Raw genomic sequence first — 21930 nt, forward strand, 5'->3', positions numbered from 1 at the left:
AGGAACACACTGATGCTCACTTTACCTATGCACCCTAATGTGAAAGCACGCATTTCTTTTGCCTTTATTTGCAGTGACCAAATACCCTTCTATTTATTAATAGTTTGTCATTTCACTGTGCTGAGAATGTCTCCATTTGTGAGATGGCTTTTCACATGTAGTGTATTGATTGTGATATCTTAACAAGTGAAGCATTGTTATTAGACTTCCGTTTTCCTTAAACCATCTACCATGAAAGGTCAAAATACTGTAATTCTGAGGCGAGGCATCTGCCAATGATTGGCTCACTGATTTGCCCATATATATAGTGCCTTTCCCCTGACTAATCTACCTATTCAGTGAATTGAAAATAATTGATGGAAGTCCTATGCCAAGTTTTCAGTCAAATGCACTTGGTTGCAAATATTTTGGCAGGATATACAGGCGGGAGAATTGCAATATCTGTAAGAAATTATATCAAATGTCAGTTTGCTTCTGTGAGGCTTCATGTAGGATAGATGTTCTTCACAGCAACAGTTAAAAGCCCTTGGTCCTGCCCAGTGAACCATTGCAGGTATAAATAGCAGAGTCCCAGCCACACAGTTTTGTGTGTGGGAAACTGTTTCTTTTCAAAAGCCTGCGAGTGCACGGTAGCTGGCAATGGGCTTGTTCCCTTTTCAGCCTGCTCTAGTGTTACAGTAGGACATCGGGAAAATCCTTTCAAGATGAGAATAAGAAAGCTGCTGACAGCTCGGAGGGAATCCTGTAGGTGTTAGTTAACATTGCAGCTCTCTTGGCCATCCTTGTAAAGGCAAGGTGAGCCCTTCTGCCTGGGGCAGGGAGCTGTCTCTGCCTGCCAGAAATGTTGACTTTCCAAACAGGTAGTGCCTGAGCCTCTGAAATGATGTCTCAGCAGCTCTTCCCACAAACTGGCTACTCTGTTACACAGCACAATTAAGAAATGGCAAGAAAGTCCTCAGCGGGATGTATTTCATGGCAGTAAACCCAAGAAACGTTGTTCTTCTCCCATAACTTATTTTACCAAGCGTGAGACCACATCTATCTGGAGCACAAAACCCCCATAATTTTTGTCGAATGCTTTAGTCTTCTGTTTTGTTTACAAGTCATCGTGATTTAGAGCTGAATGAATAATGGGCAATATTGTTTCTCAAATAGTTCAGGCATAAAAACATAAAATTTAACAAATGAATAATTCACTGAATATATTTGTGAATTATTTAGCCAGCTCTATATGCTGAATAAATACAGGCTGACGCAAAGATCAGGGGAGTCAGTACCTTTCTAATGACTTCACCATATTTTGGATCAGGTCTTACAAGGAAAAAGAAAATTGACAAATAATTTATTTGAAAGCAATTCCATAAAATCTTGACAAGTTGTTCTCATTTTCTGATGTGTATAAATTGCATTCAACCTATGTCAAACACATTTTGAAAAATGTATGCTCTGTTCAAAGACAGTTTGTAAACAGAAAATTTCAACTTTTCCACCCACCTGTTGTGTGGGTGTAACTTTTGGGAAAGTCACACTTTGGAGAAAGCCAACATTTTTAAGAGGTAAGAAATTAAATGTATCATATTAAAGGTGATTAAAAATTAATTTTTAACAAGAAACAGGAACTTAAGAAACTTGAAACTCTTTTTGGTCTTGAGGAAACTGATTTATCGAGTTTTTTAATTATAGTTTTGTGAAAAATGCAGCTTGTTGAAAGAATTTCTTTCTTTTCCTAAGTTTATAAATTTGGCTGATAGAAGAGGAAAGGTGAAATCAGATGGGAGCCTGTCTGAATGCATATGTCTCTTGGGTTTAAAAAGTAGAAAGACACAAGATAAAATATACAGTAAGTGGATTAAAACATCTTCAGAAGTGCGTATTTTTCTACTGTAATCCTGCAGTTCAAGGACAAATGAATTAACGGCAATCCCATTAGCTTTTTTTTTTCCCCCACAAAAACTTCTGACTGGTGGATCACAAGGTCTTGTGCCATCCTAATTTATGAGTCTGATAGCAAAAATAATTACTAGTATTTGTAATTTTATTGGCAATGTCCCAGCTACCATTTTGAGTGCTTCTTCCCAAGAGGGTTTTGCTTAATGACTGAGCAATCACTGACAGAGTTGGGATTTTAGAGTTGCTGTGAGACTTTGGATCGCCTTGTCTGAAAAAGTATTTTTGCCTTTCTGCTAATGAGAATTTTTTTGGAGACCTTGAATAGCTAATTTATTTTGCTAGGTGAGAGAACATGTTTTTCTTATTTTAGGGAAAACTGAGCCAGACTCTCAGCTGATACACCAACAGAGAAGCATAGTTTTATCCACTTCAATGGGACTGTATTGATTACTATTGATCACAGCACAACCCCAAGTCTATGTGCTTTTTGGGAAATGTTGTTCACATATAAGGTATTCTGAACTATATTTGCTCACATCAATTAACTTGTTTACAAGAGGCAGTAATTGCATTTGTCCATGGAAGCATATGGATCAGAGCACAATTTCATGCAATTAAGTTCTATTTTTGAAACTCACTGAGTTATAGAACCCGAAGTTCCTTTCTCTTCTGATTTTGATGGATTAATTGATTTGTCCTACTTTAATCTTAAAGCAAAACTGTATATATAATATAGGTTGTGTCTGGACTACTCATTTAATTCTTAAGTATTCATTCTGATAAGTTAGGATCTATAATATTTAGTTGAGATGAACGATGAGATGTTATATGTACAGTTTGCCTTCTGCCTGTCTTTAGATCTATCAGTTTTAAAATAAGTGGCAATGGGGAAAATACAGGATTTTAGAATCTAGATTTTACAGTTTTCAAAATTTAAAAAAAATGCTAGATTTATTGTATTCAGAGGCTCAACTGTGTACATTAGTGCTGTCATTGTTGATTGATAGCAGTTCAGGACCTTGCAGTTTGGCTTCTCGTCATGGGAACTACCATGCTTGGGCTCTGGCTCAACCCTCCATGTTGAACAATACAGCTGGGCAGGTATATTAAACTGCTGATGTGTCTGGTGCACCAGAGGCTGACAGGAAAAACCTAGTCCTCCTAAGGCAACAAGTCACGTTCAGTATGTCTGAGTTAAACCGGAAATCCTTCAAGAGCCATAAAGGCAACAGCTTTTTCATGCTATTGTGTAACTCAAAGACTGGATAGAAAACGTTAATGTTCCTGGTGTTCTGGCATGAAAAGGAGCAGGAAGTGTTTTGACAGTGCAGTTTGTACGCCACTGCCTTTGTCCGTACTCTATTTCAAAGGCTTTAAATAGATGCTTTCAGACACTGTCTCTTGTTCAACATAATGCACTTTAGCAAAGTGTAGAATATTATACCCCAGTAAATGTTGTTTGGTTGACTGTGTCTTAAATTGTTTCTTAAATTGTAGGAAGAAACAGAGTATGCTGTTGAATATCAAAGGAGGAAAAGAGTGAATTTAGGTCTGAACTGTACCCATGCTCAGCTAATCACCCAGACATGACACAAAGACTTTTTGAGGACATGGGCACTGCCACAGAAAATGCGGACAAAGGTACATTTAGCCCAGTATTCTTTCTCTGCTAGTGACTAGCACCCGACACCTTCAGAATCAGGTGAGAAAGATCTCTCAGCTGTCACGTTCACACCACCATACAGTGTTCAAATATTTTTGGTGCCTGAAAAGGTCAAAAGCATTTTGATAAAGTCTCAGGACTTCCACTCCTTTAGTAAAGCCCTGAAACTAGCAGGGGGATTAGGGAGATAGGCTAAGACCTCCTGGTGGAGCAGGCAACAGGAACTGCATCGTTCTCAGCTGTGTCTGGAATTATGCCAGCCACACAACATGGAAGAGATGCTGTTATTACAACCTAGCCACTATTTTTATTGCTTTTTTACCTGTGAAACCCATTTGTGGCTTCAGATGGGGCAGGAATCCCAGGACAGTCTTGTATATGTCCTTGGTGGGATTATTGGGGTTTTCACAAGGACAACACTGCTCATACGGAAATGTCCCTAACTGCTATGCATCCACAAATGATAAAAAAAAAATGTGACTGTGTGCAGGCCATTTTGCCTGCATGTTACTAGAAGCAGCATTGGAATGAAGGTCCAACATTCGTAATGACTGTCAGAGATCGTTTAGCTCATTTCTGCAGGAAATCAGAGGTGGCATGGACAGTTTTCACTCTTTCAGCTTTTGTAGTTACTGAGGCAGTTTAGGGAAACACCATCTTTTCTCTGTCTGTGTTGGGACACTAATTTTATATATGTGGAGTTTGTGAGTAATCCTGCCTCAAGGACAGAGTAACATTCCCCAGTGGAAGGATATGTTGTCATATGAGATATTGCAAGTTTGGTGTGTTTGGTTTTTTGTTTCAATTTCACTTTCTCACTCATCTTATTCAGTCTCTGCAGAAGCATGGTATTACATTTAAAGTGCAAATTTACATAGCAGCAATTTGTCAGTTAACGTGAAAGAAGCAGGTGTGGTGCTTCAGCTCATAACAGGGATGTGATTCCTCGCTGAACAAAGCCTGACACACTTTTAACTGGCTTGTTTACACCATCAGCACTGCTGTTTCAACAGCCACGCTCTCCAGTATCTCATATTAATTGGCAACTGCAGCCAGAAGGTATAAAGTGTCACTGTAAATTGCTGGTTGTTGAATGACGCATGTGAAACCAAATCACTACCTTAAATGTGGTATAGTAAGAAACACAGCGCTTAGCATGCAGACCTGTCGCTCCTGCAACTCCAGCTGTGAAAGGAGGAATATCCCCCATAAAACTCTGCACTTCTCTGTTGTCTCTGGGGGTTTCTAAAGAGAAGCTGGGGATGCTGTGATTGAACGAGTAGCAGTAGCTGCAGTAAATACAGCACTATCAGCTGGTTACCAGCTCTGTGTACTGCCTAGCTATTAACTGTAATGTGGCAAAGCAAAACAACTCTCTTAGATACACCAAGAGCTTTTATTAACTGTCTCAAGGATTTTGCTCCCTCCACTTCCCTTTGCTCCTTGATGTTTGTTTCCCTGCTTTTTCTGTCTACCTGTCACCTCTGGTACCTGTCCTTTTCAGCCACCTTAAAGTGCTACACCATCATCAAACTCAGTCTTTCAAGCATTTTCCTTCATGCTTTCAATTCCTTATTTTTGATTACAATGCCAGTCTTTGGTCTTATGTTGGCGACTGACCTAGTGTTCATTTTTATGTCTCTCTTCATTTTCCTCCAAGTTTCAAATCTCTGGTCCATCTTTCAGACCCCTTATATCTGCACTTCTGTCTCTTTCGTGCTTCTGAAATCCTGACCTGAATTTTGACATCTCTTTTTGACAACTGCAGTCTTTTTTGTCTTTTAATTTTTATTCTTCTATCATCCTAAAATAACAGCAGGAAACCCCTCTTCTGAGCCTTGTATTCCGAATTTAATCCTTTTTGAATATCTTTCCTTTCATTAAAACTAATCTGAGGTGTACTATAGTCTTTCTCACTAGCACTGTGGATATCATTGTTATGACGCTCTTCTTATTCCTCTCATCCCATCCCACCTATTATTTCTCTTTTTTGAGGCTTAAGTCAAAATGCAGCACTCATTTCATGGGCTTAGTGGTTTTTGGTCAATCCCTACAGCCCTCCTTCCTGTATCCGCAGAGAACCTTTTTCCCAGCCTGTTGCAAATGTCACATCTGCATCTTGTCTCTCTTACACAATAAGAACAGAGAATGCGCTGCTCCATATTTGTTAAGCCTTGTGCACCTCTCCAAACTATACAAGAAAATGTCATATTTATCTATTATTAATAGGACTGAATCTTCAGTCCCCTTGGCTCACCTCAATATAAATGCAACAGAAAATACTCAATATATTTGCTTTGCCAGGATGAGAAAATTAATATTTTATTTCCTTTTATTAAATAAATAATATTTTGCAGGACTACCATCCTTTGAGGTATAGAGATACTGCATTAATTACCACCTATTTCCTTCAATCCTCCCAATGAACTAAAGGAGAATCACTAAAATGCTTTTGCTATTTCTGATTAAACCAATGCTTTGAGAATTTATTTCAACCTCAGATGAATTTGTGCAGTTCACAATCAGTTCTGTTATGATAATGCTCTTTACCTGCTCACACTTGTTTGGATAAATGCCTGTCCCTCAATGTAGGCTTGCACCCTGGTGGTAGCTGTGATATAAAGCACAGGCTTGAAGATGGTAAGAGAGGAGTTGTAAGTCTCCAGCTGTTGCAACTTCTTTATCTAGCTCTCTTTTTATTTTGACCTCTTTAATAGCTATTGTTAGCATCTTTATCAAATCAGGAGTGTCATTCCAGTAAGTTCTCCACATGTTCCTCTCCTGGCTGCTCTGCCATGTTAATCTGTATTCTGTAATGAATATGACTGGAAGCTATCTATCCACTCTGTGCAGCACTCCAGGGTTTTGCGAAACACATTGGGGACCGTATTTATTTAAACATTACTATAAATGCAAAATGAATGTCATACTTTTCACAGAATAGCCTTGAGTTGGTTCATTTTATGAAAAGCGCTCTGTTTGTGAAATCTCACTACTTGCTAAAAGACCAGCAAATGTTTTCTGGGGAAAGTAGACAGAAGATAGGGAATCATCAAACACTAGGAAATCAATCATAACTGGATTTTCCTAGCTAACCAACAATTCAAAAATATTAGTACTTTTTGCAGAATTTCTTCACCTGTAAACCTTATTTTTTATTATATTTTTTTCAGTAAGTTTGATTCAGGCCCTTTGGTGTCAATAAGATGACTTGTAGCAATCAGTGAATACAGAATGACTCTTTATAAAATAAAATAATTATTACTGCCTTATAGTTAGGATGAAGTTTTCCTGAAGCAGATTATTTGAAAGCGGGTCACTGTAAAATTCCTTGCATTCTCTTCAGAAGAATTTAAGACCTCTCATTCCAGAGAGAAGATGCTGTGCTAAGGTGACCCCACTCTGATTCAGCACTGCGAAAACTGTAAGCCTCACTAGGTTTCCCTTAGGACTGCTGGCTCTGCCCCATTCTGTTTCTGACCACAGATGTTCAAGAAGAGACATTACAATGTGTGTCATTTAATCCTCTCCACCTCCACATTTATTGTAAGACTGCAAAGTTGTTTAGGAAGAGTTATGCCAGGAAAATAAGTTACTACAGTTTTTCTACCTGTTCTGCAGCACAGTGTTTAAACTTTTAAGTCTATTACTCATTATAAGTATGGTGGATGGGTTCAGTATCTCATTAATTAGAAAGTCAGCAGCGCATTTTACCAGGTAGGAGGACATAGTCCAGCTACTAAATATATGTCATGACATCTTAAAGAGTGCAAGGTTGCACTGGCAAACGATTTACTGTAATATATTTTTAACAGTGCTGAAAGAATCACACAGTGCGCTTCACTTAGACTTCAAGATTATTTACTCTTTTTATATGAAGTCATAATAGAAGTAAAACCAAAGCAGTAATCAAAGGAGCAGAAATCAAGCTCAGGACTCTCCTGTTCCCTGGAAAGAAAAATGGGGCTACTTTTACCTTTCTGTAGGCTCTTGGTTTCCTGGTCTCTAAATTTCTACAGGAGGAGAAGGTTTGAATTCCCTCAGACTATGAAAATCCTGAAACCCCTACCTCCAACTTCTTGGCCAAGTACTTAAGCTATTAGTCCTGTATTCCTCTGCAGTTTTTAGGAAAATGTTCCTGATTCAGATTTATAAGTGATTTTTGGTCAGTGTCCGTCCAGGAGTCTGCTCCAGGCATTTGATTTGAGCAGGTAGGAGCATCTCTGCTGCTTTGCTGACTGCTGTTGTGCTTAATGATTCCTACCAGCATCTCTGCATTCATCATACAGGCTTTCCTAGTCTGGCCCAAGCCACCCAACCCTCCTTAGGTATGAGGAAAACGTATCTTTAACTCTGGCCTTTGAATGCTGGTATGTGGAGCCTAATTTGGAGGTTAGGTCTGCTTGCAAGAGGTGTCTGCCTTCACGCTGACTTGTGAAAGAATGACGATTTAGTGTATAACTGGTGATATTGCATTGCTCAGAGAACTGAGCCCTGTGCCTTTCTTCTCCTCTGTTCCATGCTGAGAAAAGTTAGACACTTTCTCATGATCCTGGCTATTAGAGGAGTGAGAAACATGGGCTGATGTAACACAGAGTGGTTAAAGAAAAGAAACCCATTGGGACAGTCTTAGACATGCTGCTAACTTTAAATGTATGAATCTGTCCCGTTTAAATCAAAGTTAATCAGAAGCTGGGAATTTTTGTGATTGGGGAAAAATTAAGCATGCACTTGAATGTTTTCCTAAATTAAAACACTGACTATGTTTTTCTTCAGTTAAAGATGGACCTCTTGTAGGAATTCAAATGTTAAACTGTTCGTAGTGGAACTTTTAATGTGATTGTATGTCTTCACAGATGAAACAACACATGTTAAGATCAGTGGCAAAACTGAGAATATACTCTTACTTTCCTCTTACACCACAGTTTTATCTTGCTTTTATAAAACCCTGTGAACTTCTGGTAGTAATTTTTAATAGTAATTACTAGTAGTTAATGTAACAGCTGTACAGTATTAAATAATTAGCCTGTGTATAAGGTATCATAATCTTCACCATAATAAGAGGTGATTGTAGTGAGTTTTTATACCGGTCTTCATTATTGTATGATTTGGTACCTGCTTGATGTTACTTTCCAAAGTGCATGTATTAAATCTTGTCATTTAAACAAATGAAAATTATAAAAGGGAGACTTAACACTGTTTCTTGGCCACAAGTTTTTACAGCACTTGTGAAAGATTCTTTATGACAGATACGAAGACATGTTACTAAAATACTTTGTCTTTCTGGAAACCTATCACAGTCTATAAATGTCTCCCAAAATAATGCTGAGAGCATTCCAATATTGCCATCCCAAATATACCCATTTTTCCCTTGTCTTGAAACAAACCATAGAGAATCTTTGGTTTGGACTGTCAGGAATAACAGTCACCCCTAAAGGGAGATATTTGACTTCCATCTGTTTGGTTTGGTTTTTTTTATTTGTTTGGTTTTTGTGCTTCTAGTCTCCTAATTTTTTAACTAGTTTTTTCTTTGGAAGAAACCTTATTTGACCTTCTTCCTGAGTTTTGAGTATTCAAGCAAAACACAAAGAACTAGCAAAGTACTAGCAAAAGGATTAGCATAATTTAGAAATATAAATTCATCCTCTCACTCTAATGGAAAATCTGCTAGGAACAATTTGATGTCTTTGTTCATATTGTGTTATCCCTCATGTAGTTATTAATTTACATTGCTCTGTGAATGTGCATGAACTTCCTAACTTTGTCGTCTTTGGTATTCCCGCAGCACAGACCCTGCTGCCTGACGCTGATGTCTGTTGCTCGTGCATGTGGAGGGTCACTTGCAGTTTGTGATTGTGTCTTTCATTCTCTTTCATTCATTTTGCTAAAGATCACTTCTCTTCCGGTAATATAATGTGACTCAGGATCACAAGCAGAAAGCCTTTGTGGGAAATTGTTTTCTGTTATTTCTATTCAATACCTTAAGCCACTTGCATATTTTGTGCTTTATTTTCCATTCATGGTTCCATTTTACAAAAATGGTTTTGTGTTCAGCCACAGGCATGGGCTGTGCATGCAGCCCATATTTCATTCATTCTCTGTAGGCTTTTAAGTTCAGTAGTAAGGCATATTTTGATAACTGAAATGAAAAATAGTGTTTCTAAGAGATTGTGTTGATCTGAAACCAGTAATAAGTACACTGCTATTAACAGAAGTGAGCAGTAATTTTGGGAACCGAACATAGTAAATAGCAAACAGCCCAACACAGAGTTTTTAGCTTCAATATGTGGATCTAACCAGCCCAAAGCGCTGATCAGGCTCACAGTGCCTTCTCTCCTGCCTGAGACCAGGCCAAGAAGGGGCTTCATAGAGTGATCATATCTGATCCCAGGTTCTGTCTGCAGATTGACTCTTAATACTGGTGTTAGTTCAGTAGTTTCATTGCTAATACTTGAAAGGATTCTCAGAATGGTTATCTTACCATAAGGTGTTAGTGTTTGGGAAATAGATATTGTAGGATATAAACAGGCCAAGCGAGACACATCATTTTTGGGAACACACTAATTATATGAAAGTACCTGAAAATTCTTGGCCTCGGTGTTTTTCACCTGGGGAAGGCTGTGGATAATACCATATTTTCTATTGCACGGGGTGTATGTTTTCTTATCACTTTTGTTAAGGCTAAGAGACTAAGAAGGGCTTGGAATGATGGAGCTGGGGGGGAGGCGGGTTGAAAGGAAGGTTCAAACAAAGAAGTCTGGAAAAATATGACTCTAATATACAGTAACTTATTAAAACCAAGGGAAAGGAATTTTAAGAAAAGACCTTTGTGAAAGAGCACTGAGTTTGAACACCCACAGTTTGCTCAGAAAGGTGACTCAGGCCCAATGAACACCAGGTGAAACAAATAAAGAATTAGTTCTGCAGTTGCTGGGTGGTCCAGGAGAAGCAAAGGCCAATGAGGGCCAGGAAGGCAAAGTAAAAGGGGTTAGCAGCCTTTCCCACATTTGGTAGTTTAAAAGAGAGTGCAAAAGGGGAGCTGCAGTATTCGTGATCCCTTTCTGGAAGGGAAATCCAGATGGACTTAATTCTGGAGAATGACATTCCATTCTAAGGTAAGCTAATGAAATTTTTTTCTGGCTTAACTATGTAACTTGTTTTGTTGTTCTTGGGAGGAACAAGTCTGACTGGGAGATAATTCCTTTTTACTTCTGTGCAAGTTTTAATGCTGTCTTATGCTAAAATTGCAGGATTGGCTCTTCAGTGCTGTTAGTTTGAGTAGGCAATACTTCAGTGAGAGCATGTAAAGATGCTTACGTTAATGAAAGATGGTTTCAATCCCAGTACTGGGAGATATTACGTAAGACATGCTTTAGCATTTATTGTGTATGGGAAAGGTAGAAGCTGCTAAATGTAGGGTATCTCTGTGGCCTCTTCCATATTTTTACTAGGAAGATCAGTTCAGTATCTTTTGCTTTTTTATTTTTTAGCTCCCTGTCTTCTGTTTTATGCAAAGCTTTGTTTTTTGGAACTGAATATGCTGGGAAATACTTAGAAGCAATGAGGAAAAGCATGGTTTGATAGTACCCATGTCTTTAGTTAGGTTTTCATCTAGTTCTGGACTTAAGATCTCTGGATGGAAATGTATGCTGTTATGAAAAGATTTCGCTACAGAAACAGTGGCAACTTCATAGTTTGTTTCTTGAGGTGTGACAGCATGTTGTCTTTCAAAGTTTTTTAGGATATTAAGCTTTAATCTAGAATGAAGCATGCTGATATACGTGTTTCCCCTTAGTCATTGTGATGCATCTGAGTTGACAGGGAAATAATTCAACTTGTGCTTTTGGAGTCATCTTCCATTGTCTTGTGTAAACTGGGTCAAATTCACCTTTTAGCTGCACTGGAATGACTCCTCTTTGTGTAGGAGGAGAGTGATCTATTTTGGAGGTATCTTCCTCTGCTGAGGAACTGATAAGGTACCAAAGTTGTTTTCTTAACGGAGCTTGCATTTCACCATCTATTTGTGTAAGGAGAATTGATACCTTTTTTGACAATCTGTCATGAGGTAACACTTCTAAAGAAGTGCCAAGGATCCTTGAGCACTGATTTAAAGAAATATGTACTTCAGCATTTGAAATAAGGAAGAAAAATCTTCCTTCCTGCAAAAGAAACATGTCTTGGAAGAGCATAGTGCTTTGAACTGAAAATGTGTGCTGCCCTTCAGTGAGCTTTACTGTAGAACTACCACCAGCTTTACTGTAGAACGTTCATTAGGTTCATTGTCACAGCTGTAAAAGCCGTGACGTTCTATCCAGTAAAACTACTCTTTATTTTCCTTTTTATACACCTTTTCATTGCTTCTCTCAATTAAAATGGTTTTTGCGACTCTCCTGTATTCAGGACCAATGAAATGAAAGAGAATTATATGTACTGTCACAGTCATACTGGGTTTTGCTAGATAGTGGCAAGAAATAGTATTTGGTTTGGATGTGGGGTAAGTAATACATGACTGCTTACTGTAAGCATATACAAATTTATAACCTTTATCTGTTGCATTGCTGTCTCTACTTCTCGTGCTGAGTTCCGTTCTGCTTTACGTGTCCATGAAGCACTACAGATGCAACTGGTTGCAAAACAGCCCTGAGGTTAAAACTGGGAAATGCTTGCAAGCTTAGTCACAGAGTTATAAGAGTGACTAGGGAGGAAACCTGTGTGGAGACCATCAGTTAGTGTTGCATCGTTAGCATGTGTAGTAGGAGCAAAAAGAGACCTCTTTGAAGAGACCTAGTCTTTGAAGAACTAATATCGTAAAATCTCTTCCCTAGTAGCACCCCAAGGACTTCTTTTGTACTTCTATGTAACATAAAAAACTATCTTGTCTTGGAGTCCAATCCACTACCAGTAATGTGCTTTTGGTTCCTATGGCTTGCCTCTTTTGTATTCCTGCTCCTCCTCTTGCTTTCTGCCAAAATACTAGCATTTTCTGCCTAACTTGCTACTTTATTTTAGGGTATAGGCTGTCTTTGTGCTAAAGGCTATGGAGCAAGAGTGAAGGGCAATGCATGCTTCCTTGTATGAATTCATGAAGTGTCAGTATACAAGGTCTTAAGTTCTTGTTTCTTCACAAGTTCCCCTCCAATAGTGATTATGCTGTTTTGTTCCTCTAAAGATGAGTCTTTCACCATTTAAAAAAAAAAAGAAAAGAATAATCTCGTTGAAACTGGCGTTAAATATCACATCTACAAACTTTGTAGTAAAGCAAGTGGACTAGCAAGAAACTCCTGTTTCTGTATGATAGCCTGTGTTCCTGTTTTGCTAAACCCCATCATGTTTCCAAAGCAGTACCTGCTGTTCTCAAACAACACATGCTGTTACCGGCTCTACACTAGACCAGCTGGCATATTCATGACTGAGGAGGCTGGCTGGGCAGGGCAGTGGGAAGGAGGAACGCCTGGTGTAAAGGGAATTGACCTGTAAACATACTTTTGACCATGGCTTGTTCCATAAATAGCCTTATGCCCTACTGCCTCCTCAGCTGCTGGTTCTGTCACATGAGCTCTAGAGTTGGAGCACAATCCCACTTTGAAATATTTATCCTCCCAATACTGCTGTGAAGTTGGGAATTACTTCTCCCGCTGTTCATGTAAGGAATAAAGCCTGTAAGACTAAAAGGCGGTGCTGCTCTGTATGCAGGAATACTATGACACAAAAGAAGACTAAAGCTAAATTTTCCAAGTCCCAGTTATGGTTCCTAAAAAAATAAGAAGCAACTTTGCTTTTTTGTTGGTGTGCTCCAAATGATAAATGCCTGCCAGGCTCTTAACACCATTAATCACGTATTTCCCTAGACTCAGTTCAGTGCCATGTCATGTGCAAAGCCATGGCCAGAATTCTATATGGCATTGAACCACTGTTTTTTTTTGATATTGCCAGGGGGATAAATATATTTTCCCTGTATTACAAATAGGTTTTTCTGGCTTTACTTTCCACTTCAGTGGCTGATGCAGGACTGTTTTACTGTAAATTAGACACTGATATTGTATACAAAATATGGCATGCCCAGGAAGATGCAGGGCTGTGAATTATAGGTGCTGCTTCATGCAAACAACGTATTGGTATAATGTAGCAGCAAAATGAAGTACAAAGTATTATCAGTTCTCTTGTATATTCTGGATTAATTTCATCCCAGATGGTGACAGGATTAACGTATCACCAGAATTGCCCCTTGTTGTTTCTTGATGATTAATAGCTTATCTGCATTCGTGTCAGTCTAGAGTAAAGCAACACTACTAACTTAAGTAGTGGAAAGTGTCCTGTGGAAGCACTGCTTGCAAAGCAAAGATCCAATGCATGGTGATAATGTTGTGGGCAATGCCAAATGGAGTTTGGACTTACTGGAAAGTCCAAGACCTTTAAGAAACTTGATTTTAAAACCTTGCACGTAAATATACACACAGATTTCTTCTTCTCTGAATTAACTATATGATGGTTTATTTAACAGGCTGCGGTGATGTGAGAAGTGTCTTACTGGGCATTGAGTTATACAGCCTGACAGAGAAATTTACTGTCAAGATGAACAAAAAAAATCTATGAGTGGCTTCAGATGACAGATAAGGTTAAAGCTGCTATATTCTCCTTGTCTAAATCATAGGATAAAGCTTAATAATCTATTTATTCTAAAAGCAGCTTCTTTGTGTCTTCAATAATTGATTTTTGAGGGAGAAGCAGGTTGACCACTGTTCAGGACTCTCTCTGCTCAGATTTAGGGCCCTAATGTTCTGTGAAGTCAGAATTTCACAATACTAACTCTCCTGGCTGTGGAGCAAACAGGAATTGAATGCCGCTGGTGCAGTATCTGCCTCCTAGCAGAGGAAGGTCCCTGCCACCTACCTGTCACCAAATCGGGCAGAGGGGAGCAGGAGGGGACACTGCTGCTATTCTAGCTGAAAGAGGGGTGAATGCCAGGACTCTCTGCTGGCTCTAATTGTTTTTGAGGAGATATTTTGATTTTTTTTTTTTTTCTGAGGCAATCTAAGGTCCTATTTTTCTGAAAGCGGGTTAAATGTCTTGCGTTATACAGGAACAAGGCAGTGTGCTGTACAAGATCTGCTCACCATACAGATAACCCAAAGGATCGTCATTAACAAAGATGCATTGGTTCCTTCTCTAGTACTTGGCCAGCACCAATAGGTACTATCAGTGACTGTCGCTGAGTAGGGTTGACTACCCTGGGGAGAGGAGTGGCGTGAGCCTAGAGCAATCTTTGACTCTCTAGAACTGACATTAAAGGACCAGGTCAGAAAGTATGGTGAGGATGCACTAACCTCTTGAAATTAATGATATTATCATAAATTTCTGGTCATAGTATAAATGTGCTGTACTCTCAGCAAAATACCCCCCAAGGCTGAAGTGAGACAGATCACCCTGAGTCAGGAATATGTTTTGGTTTAAAGCATTCTGTGGTGATGTTTTTGCTTCCCCGCTTTTCAGATTTAGAAGAGGCAAGGACGGACTGGGAAATCTTATTGATTCCTGAATAAATTTAAAGTTGTTTAACTTGTTGGCCCTAAAGGATGGGGAAATGCTCTGTTTTTACACAATTCAAGTGGGGAGGACCCCTACAAATTATATAAAATCTTGTTCTGTTAGAGTAACAAGTGTATCTCATTCCTTTCGGCTAGGAATATGTCTCCATTCTGTTACTAAAATGGCTCTGTTGTGTCATTTATCAACTCTGCAGTGCATGAATCATTTATCATGGATTTCTATGTGGTCTGAATTTCTGTTAGACACTGCACCTTGTACCCTACTTTTTCAATGCTGCTTAGAGCTACTTGTGCTGTTTTGAAGTTATACCTTCTTCCTGTCACACTTATTCTTTCAGAACTTCTTTTGAACAGCTTTTTGAAAGGAGCCCTGCAGATGTGAAACTTGCTTGATATGACTATCTAATATTGACTATCTTGCCCCATATTTCACCTCCTATTGATGCTTCTCCTAAACCAACAATGGAGAAATAGATACATAATTCATCAGACCTAAAGGAGAGGAGGGAATAATGGGAAATAATAACTTGCATCTAAGGTTCAAGAAAACTGCTCATTAGTTGAGTTTTTGTTTGCAAGTCTAATATTTTATTACAAAGGGAACTGATTTTAAACTGTGGACTTGTGGTCTCCGGGCAGCAGTAACGTCATCCGTCATTGTATTATAGGTGCTTGTAGTAAGTCTTCTGCCCTTTTACTTAGGTTCAGATAACTGATTTACACTAGAACAACTAAGAAATTACCTAAATGTTCCCATGATTTTTTCCCCAGAACCACACATCCACTGGTACCTGCTAGTCCTCAATCTCACAGCACTGTGTGATTTCTTCTGGAGCCTCTGGCTGGGAAGTAGCTGAGTCTAACTTCCAGATTCAAGCCACGCTGAAATGGTTGGAAAGTTTTGTAAGGGAAATGAGTGCTCCAGAAAAATAAAGAATAAATAATAACAAAAAGCTGGTCAGTTCAGCCTAAGGCAACTGTCTGCCTAGAAACTGCATGCTCCATCAAAAGCTAAAATATTCAGTCTTTTCGTGCTAGTGGCTACCTCATATTCAGCTGGTCATTACTATCTGTACATGATAACTTAGATCACGCTTGCTCATACAGTTGTGGGGTTTGGTGTTTGAAATAGTGTCTGAAATTCTTTGAAAGATCTGGTATTTACGCTGTGTCTAAACAGAATAGAAAAAGGCCCAGCCTAAGAGTTTGTCTCTCTTAATACTGAAGACTTGGCTCAGCAGATTCAAGCTGAACAGAGTCTCCTGGAAAAGACGACAACCAATTAAATGGATCTTTTTGCTCCTGGCAGCACAACTCTTCCTCAGTATTGCCCACTTTTCCATTCATTAAAGACTTCCAACATGACACTGTGTTTTTGCCTCCTGCTATATCACTCTACATGGCCAATTTGCCTGCCTTTATGCCACCAGCTTCTATTTCTTCTTTCCTTGTTTGCTATACAGAGGCTTCTTGCAGTCAGGATAAGGATGAGATGTTACTAAGCGAAGTATTTACATATGCATCCAGGATTCCTTTGAAATTGTTGCATTTGATCAGGCAGTTGGTTCAAGAGTACTAGGACTGTGAAGTTACAAGAATGATTGCTTCTTGTTTGGGGATCTGGTAGTGGTGTTAATGGCTGTGTCATATAGTATTTTATCAGAGTAGTCCATGCAGTCATCACTTCCTAGTATTGTTTAAGTCCTTTTTAAATCAGAATGAAGCCAAATTACTCTGTTCTTAATTTCTTGCTAATTCATTCGTGCTACATTCAATGATCACAGCATGCATGAGGCCTAAGGAAAAAATGCAGCTTCCCTTTGGGTGGGACTCAATTATCTGACTGTCTCCATGTGGAGATGCATGTGCACTGGGTAATGTTAACGTGATGTCTAATATATTACACTTCTCTAGCAATATGACTGCTATCACAGAAGGCGATGAGGGTGGGGAAGAAGTGAATGGATTGCCACAACAGTGATGCATTTATATTTGGAACCAGCATTGCCATGCCATTATCAGGATGTCTTTGAGTAAATTTCAGGCTTTAACATCCATCAAGCTGCCTGACAACACTAAGCCTGCATTTGTGAAATGTCTCACAGGATAGAAGCATAAATCTGAGTTATCTACATAACAGGGATATTGAGTTATGTTACACAGGAGGGGCCATAAACATAGCTGCTCTGGAAAGCATATCTAAGAATAGAGACCTAAAATGCAACTCATTGTATTACAGTAACACTGTCTTTATCGTAGCTCTAGCTTTCAGCAGAAACAGAAGGAAAGAAATAATTTTAGAATTATCCCTTCAGGCTGACTGCTTAGGCCACACATTTATGTGACATTTTGTATCTATCAAACGTGGGTAAAATTGGATTAGACACTTCTATCATCCTTATTCAGTGGGCGACTTATTCAAGCATCTGTTAGCTTAACAAGTACTAACTAGGAACATGCAATTCGTTGAGCAGGAGATGAACAAAGCTTTAGAAGATCTCATCCACTACTGAAATTCAAAGAACTGTGTGAATTTCATAAACTCAGTTGAAACTAATTGTTCTGTCCTTAGCTTATTACCTGGGATACTTAAAAACAAACTGAAATGTCAGGTTTATTTGGCCTATTGTTTTTCATTGTTACTACAGCAATTCTAGTGTATATCACTTCTATACAGTAACACCATCTGGAAACTAATTCTCAGCAGAATAAAATGGATCTGACAAGAGGGAATCAAGATTATCACTGCATCTTTTCCTTTGAGTTGTGTTGCTGTTGTGAATTGAATAAAAAATTTGTATTTGATGTAAAATATCTAAGATTCTGTACTACTACGTAAAACTCATATTTTCACTAATTGTACTGGGATGGTCTTTCCATTTCTACAAAATTTATTACTGTAGAGAAAAATTATTTCAATAGAATGAAGTACATTAAGCCACTCATTGGGATATTCCAAGTCATTCTGTCTTTAGGTCTCTCTAGATTTTTGTTCAAAAACTTGGAGTGGACTGGAGTAAATCATGATGTGGAACAGCACTAGGTTGCAGCTTGTTCTACAAAAAACTTGACAAAGTATTTGCTCAAAACACTGGTGTTCTGGATGTGTAATCAATTTTTTTTTATTTAAAACATGATGCATTACTTTGTATTTCACACAACATGAAAATTATTTAATGGAGTGGGAGTTGATATGACCATAGACTGATGTGGCTGCTGGCCAGCGATGTTAGAGGATCCATAAATTATTACTTCTTTGAAAACAAAGCATAATGGGGAGCTCAGATCCCTCTGATCCCTGCTTTGCCACCTAGACTGACTGCAGGAACATTATTTGGCTCCCTGTCTCCAAGTTCATTATCATCTAGAACAATTAACCCTGTGGTTTTCTGGGGCACTATCCATTTCAGTTTGTTTTGAATTAGATGTTCGTGGTGTCCCATAGACACTTATCTGTGTCAGGCTGAGAACCTTTCAAACCCTCTGACTTCAGAAAGAAGTTGGAATGCAATTGCTGCCAGGGCTGTGTGAGCTCAGCTTCAAAATCATGCTTAAGTCTCCCCTCTCTTTTTAAAGCCCTACCTTGGCCTTTCACAGAGATCATGCAAATTATAAAAGGAGGAGCAGATATGAGGTGAAAACACAACGTAGATTCCCCATCACCACTGGGGAAAGGTCTGAATACAGAGCTGAATCTTGCGATTAGTGTGGTGGACTTTAAAACAAAGTGCCCAGAACGTCATTGTTTGAGCATCCTCCATCCGATGGGAGAAAGCAGAAGAGGAAATGTGAATCAGGAATGTTTGTGTTTCTACTTTTGTACCTAGACTAAAGGATTTGCCCCACTTCACAGGGGACAGGAGCATAATAGGAGTCACACAATGCTTCCAGTCGATCTGTAACAAAGAAGAACTAAACAGTCCAGAGATAAGCTTGGTCTTATGTGACTTCCACATTAAAAACATCTGGCTTTATCAAGATTGAAGTATAATTAATTCATCTGAGGGATATAACCATGTCTTAGTCAAGGAGGATATGCTCCGGATAAAAATGACCAAGACTTAATATTAAATAACATGAACACACACGATCAGATATATGTGCATTCACTTAACTTTTGAGTCATTAGTTGCTCTTTTGAGTCATTAATCTACATTCCTTTGCTGGTGGGAAGTAATCCCAAATTCTATCAAACTACTGAAAGGATTCTGTGAAATAAAGGGATCCTTATCTTGGCGTTTTGAGGCTGCTTTTTTAAAAACAAAAAAACAAAAAAAACCCCAACCTTTTGCTAGGGTGAAAATGACTGTTCTATGGAAGGACAACAGGTTTATATCATTAGACAGGATGTAATGGAGGTGGTCTCATGTTGGAGCCCAACACAACCGTGATGCAGTTTTTAGGTGATGATAGACGTGCAGATTTCTTTTATGGGCTGTACTTGGCTGTGTCTTCTGGGTGAAACCAACATACAATGCACAAATGATGTTCCTGGACATTGCCTAGCAGTGGCAATATAATAAAACGTTGCTTTTAACGAATGCTACCAGCAAGTCAATACCAATGTTCCCCAGGCACTACCTAGCATCATCCATCCCTTCACTTCCTAGAGGATTAGAGGAAGACAGGCCCAGCCTGTGCCCTGGAGAGGTATGTTTTGAGTGTCCATGGACGAAAGCAGAATGCAGATTGCTGGTGATGTGATTAAGCACACCAAGCAGTGATTTGCCTCCCATTCATCTCCAAGGCAGCATTAGAAGTAAACCTAGTTGGACACCTGGTGCATGTAGTGAATGTGCCATAATACTTGGCTTCAGCAAGGTGAAAAATGAAGCTTAGAGTATCTCTCCTTGCAAAAAGGGGCAAACAATAAGTTTAAACGCACACTTGGATGTGCTGAGAAAGACTTGTCTTAATTTCTGGGAGGGTGGTCTCCTACATATAACTAACGGAGTACCACGTGGTAACTGCATAAATAACCACCTCTTTTTCCTAAAGAAACCTGTTTATGAAGGGCTGAGATAAAGGGTAAATCCACTGTTACACTAAACAGACAGGGGATGGTGTGAAAACCAATTAACTTAATACACTAGAAAAGGGGCAAAAACAAAGCCTTTATACATGGAAAGAAGGAAAGCCTTGTCAGTTACTAATGCTTTCTTTTCATGCTAAAAGAACAAATGTAACTTTGCCAGGGTTTTTGCTCATAGATAACAAGGAACTCAACAATTTGTAATAGTCTTATCCTAAAAACAACCTTAATTACTGCAAAACCAAAGGCAGAACATACAGAATACTTTCTAGAGACATTGCTTCTTAATTCATTGTATCTAAACTTTTTACCTGACAGTTGGGTCTAAGCCTTTATGTGCACTGTCTAGATGGTAGCCTCTCATCAGAGGGGAAAAAATAGTCTGTCTAAAATTGGGCATGTTCAATAATCCAGTTGAGCTTTGGAGGCTATGCTTTGAGTTGCTGGTAACTGGTGCTCATGGTGTCCCTTGTGTAGAGGTTTTTGCAAGGATACATCTTTGCACACTCAATATATGCAAGACAGACAGTGAAGGGCAGTTTGCTGAATGGAGGTGCTGGACGGAGACGTGTTCAGTGCAATGTTCCTACAGGAAATCCCCCTATGTGAGAGATCTTTGAGGTGTCCCAGCGATATGGTTTGCTTTAACTCTAGAAAGCTGAGTATGAATGTTGGAGACACAATTTGAGGCAGCCCTGCAGTGTTCGCTCTCTTCATCTCCTGTACTAAAGAAACATTTGCTGTGACCCAAAATAAACAGTCCTGTGATCCTACACTGAGCCACAGCAAGCGGACTGTCATGCTTCAGACTGCTCTCATAAGCTCATCTGGGACCTAAACAGGTCCCAGAATGAGGGAGGAGCAGAGTTAAAATCCTGCGCTCATAACTGTGTTCTGCCCCTCAGTCAATATGAGCAGAAAGATCCCTGCACGTAGGGGAGCACTGTGGCCTTTGAGTCCACATACAGAGAACAGGTTTCACCTGGTGCATTGTTCTTTATTCTCTTTGAAAAACCTAATCCTATGTAATCATCATATTAATTGAGTCAGACAATTGAGTCAGAATAGTCTTCCTCCAGCGGCTCTGGGAATAGTATCACAGCAAAATGAAGCATTCCTTTTCAATTCCTAGTGTAACTCAGTATAATAATTCTTCCTATTCTCTCATCATTTCCCCTCTATTTCCTCTTTCACTTAGAGGTTTCCTTATTGAGAGAGGCTATGATTGAAGACAGGAGAGTGATAGAAGCAGCATACTTAGAAAACAAGTGAAGTCATGGAGTCACTCATTATCAGTAGCTGTATGATGTAAGTTTGTGAAGTTGCAGGAATTACAGGATCTAGATAGCATGCTGGGAACTGTTTTTTTCTATTTTAGTAATAAAATGGTTGTGACTGAGAAGGATCATCTACTCGTGCAGTAAGAAGTGTTGACGTGTGGCCAAGTCAGCATGAATAGCTGTATTCAGTACATTAATGGAAATAAACAACTTCATTTCCAAGAAGGAAAGGGTTGTTTGGTTTGGTTTTTTCTTTGTTGTTGTGTTGTTTTTCTGGTTTTGTTTTGTTTTTTAAATAAGCTTATATCAATTGTCCTACGAAGCAGACTTAACTGACAACAAAATAAACGAACTACATGAGCACGTAATTTTCAGTACTGAAAAGCCCAGTGGATTAATACTTCTGCTAAGTACAATGACTATGGAATAGTGCCTCCTATCTTGTCTTTACGTCCTGTATTTTACAAATGAAGAGCAGTGGAACTTGCAGAAAAGCAGATATTTTTGTGGATTGGTGAG

This window comes from Chroicocephalus ridibundus, chromosome 8 (assembly GCF_963924245.1).
Source record: "Chroicocephalus ridibundus chromosome 8, bChrRid1.1, whole genome shotgun sequence".
In the NCBI taxonomy this organism is placed as follows: Eukaryota; Metazoa; Chordata; class Aves; order Charadriiformes; family Laridae; genus Chroicocephalus; species Chroicocephalus ridibundus.